This window comes from Camellia sinensis, chromosome 2, assembly GCF_055761805.1.
Source record: "Camellia sinensis isolate YWXY chromosome 2, ASM5576180v1, whole genome shotgun sequence".
NCBI lineage: Eukaryota > Viridiplantae > Streptophyta > Magnoliopsida > Ericales > Theaceae > Camellia > Camellia sinensis.
This window is the reverse complement of record NC_138962.1, coordinates 70908233-70911364: the sequence shown is the minus strand read 5'-3', so window position 1 is coordinate 70911364 and position 3132 is coordinate 70908233. Positions and strand designations below refer to the sequence as shown.

General features: G+C 30.2%; 1 long non-coding RNA gene across 1 annotated transcript; it reads right to left on the bottom strand.

Moving 5' to 3' along the window:
- Positions 1–788: 788 nt before the first annotated feature.
- Positions 789–2350, bottom strand: LOC145819591 (uncharacterized). The gene is made up of 3 exons (XR_014360341.1): positions 2221–2350; positions 1832–2060; positions 789–1034 (listed from the first exon to the last, which is right to left on the bottom strand). It is a non-coding gene; the product is annotated as an uncharacterized LOC145819591 (long non-coding RNA).
- Positions 2351–3132: the final 782 nt, after the last annotated feature.

Sequence of the window (3132 nt, the reverse complement as noted above, 5' to 3'; positions counted from 1 at the left end):
TGAAGTGCAGTTCGATGGTCATCTTTGAGGAGTATAAATAGCAGAGAAGGCCCTAGAAAAAGCCCCCAGACTCATATCTAACAAACCAGTCTTACTTTACATATTTTTCTTTCTAGTTTTACATTTCCAGTCTTTACATTTCCTGTTCTTTAAATTCATGTTCTTCACATTCCTGTACTTTAAATTCCTGCACTGCACTTCATTCATAGGAATAGTTTCAAGTAGATTGTCGCTGTAAACCTCTACGAGGCGGAGTTTGGATCATTGTAAGTTTTTCATACTAATGAAATACTTCAATTGCTCTTTATTTAACTGTTATTGTGCTTAAATTCTCCTAAATCAAGCCACCAGTAAAAGTCCTCTTCATTGAGGCTGAAAGAAATACAACACAATCGTCTGATAATTGGTTGGCAATTAAAATTCTGTAAGGACTGATTGATCCTTGCTGGCATGCTCGCAATTACAAAAATAACCTTCGAAAGACAAAAAGCCAACAATATTCCCTCAAAAAATATTATTATCTTATTTTAAGAAAATTCTCCAAGATTGAAAGGAGGCAGAGAGGGGGAGGAGGGGTGATCAAAATTACATATTGCTTAAAAGATACATAATTGGAGTTCAGTTTGTTTGTTTCACTCACTGTCATCATTTGTCACACATCTCTTGTTGTACGTCCAAATATTAAGATTTACGAGAGACATGCGACAAAAAATAAGACAAATAAGAGACAAATAATACAAAATCATGTGGTTATAAATCACCTAACTTTTCTGTTGCAACCATTGACTTTCACTTTAAATTCATTGAGACATGATTATCACAAGAATTTGAGTAAAAAAAATTTCCCACCAGCAAAAACTTCATATACTTTCATATAAAAAATGCATCATACAATTAGTTCCTTGGGTGGTCCCTACAAGGGACAAAAATTCGTAAATTCTAGACGAATTTTTTATGCATTTTATTCACTGTAGCCAAAATTTCCTTTCTTCATTGTAAAATCCATCATTTAGGGAATATGCATAATCCATGAGCTGCATCAACATTAAACACAAAGGGTGAATGAGTGAGTGAGATAGAGAGAGAAATTTGTTTATGGTACGAAATTTTCTATGTTAAAAATTCAACTTGTTTGGTTTCGTTTTTCTAAAAACAGATTTTAGAAAATTCTATTTTTTTATTTTTTACATTTTTTTTGTTTTTACTGAATTTTTAAGCAATTTTTTTTTTTAATTTTTAGACATACCTCACATAAATATACTTAAAAAGTAAAAAATTTGGGAAAAAAAACCTTTTAAAAATTCACTAAATACCAAAAATATAAAAAAATACAAGAATTCAATATATTTTCTATATTTTTATGTATTTATTAATTTTTTAAAATATTTTTTCACAAATTTTTTACTTTTTAAATACATCTAAGTAAGGTGCATCTAAAAAAGTAAAAAAAATGCTTAAAAATTAAAAAATATTCACTAAAAATAAAAAAACACAAAAAATAAAAAACTCAATTTTCAAAAAATTTAATCCAAAAAACTCAAACCAAACACATTGAATCAATGCACTCTTAGTTGAATCATTGAGTTTCGAAATTCCAATGTTTCAAGATCAACGTTAAACACAAAGAAAGTGAGTGGGTGAATGAGATAGAGAGAGAAATTTGTTTACGGTACGAGATTATCTAACTTAAAAATTATTGTTTTCTTGTCTCAATATATTCTCAGTTGAACGATTGAGTTTCGAAATTCTCATGTTTCAAAGATTTCAACCACATCATATGATTGAGAATGCATTGAAGACAGAGGAATAAAGATTTTAATAACCAACTTACAAGGATCAGTAAAGACGACGTTGCCAATACGTGACGGGCAGAGAGCGCCGGTCTTGTAGTAGAGATTAAAGACTACTGTTTCATGATCACGCACAGTGTTGGGCAAAAAACATGGACCTCCAGGCTTTATCACACTACAATCAACCCCTGGTTTCGTGCAGAAAAAGTCTATGTTATTTTGCAATAGAAGATCTGACGTCGAAGGGTTTGCAACACTCCAAGTATCTGACTGCATCAATATCATATATATGTATAAGATATAATTGGGACCAATTAGTGACAAGAATTTTCATGATCGATCAATGACATTTTTTTGTTATAAAGTGAAAAATTTTAAGCTTACTATATCATTCTAAATAATTTTTCTATTTATATAACACTATACATACCAGAAGCTTGTTCTGCTAAGCCCATGCGTTGGAGTCCATAGAGCAAGTGCAAGCAACAATGCAGAGCAAAAAAGTAACAAAACAAAATGAAAATTTTGCCTTGTCCATGATTTTCTGTTTTGTCTTTACCAATGCACTACTTGTCAAGTATTGTAATCCTCATTGGAGCTTTAAATAGTAATCAAGTGGTTGGCCTAGTAGGTGCAGTCTAGGGTCTGGGGTGTGCTTCCTTTTAAGTTTTTAGATTCAACTTTTATTAGATGCTATTAATTTTTTGGGACCACCCCCATGTGCTGTACTCGAGATTTGCCAAATCTATTTGAAGGAGTGCTTGGTGTGAGTTTTGAGATTTGTTAAAACGCGCATAAATTGACTAGGCACCCGGACATATAAAGAAAAAATAAAATAAAAATTAGGTCTTAAATAGTGTGTGTTCGATGCGAAATGAAGAGGCAGTTAATGTATTTAATTATTGCTTACCAAAATGTTTACTGGAATCATCGTTATTTCATTTATTCCTATTTCATTCATTTTATCTTTCCATTAATTCGGGATGAATAAAGCTCTATGCACTAATTGGTATAGTTAAAACATGATTTGGATAAAAACAAAAAAACAAAAAAAATTGTTTGGTTAACAAACTTTTAAAATACTGGCAAAATTAAATTTTCTCTCTCCTCTGTCCTTCTTTTTTTTTTTATTAATAGATAAATCAATCATTTTTGCTGTTTCCTCTCTCCTCTCTCATTCTCTCACATTCTAAATATCAATCAATCAATTTTTTCTCACACCTATCTATTCAATTACAAAAAAATAAAAAATAATTACAAATTATCTCAAAACTATTTTTAAAACTCATAACCAAACAAATTTTTAACTTTTTAAATTCTTTTCGACAACTTATCTTTCAAA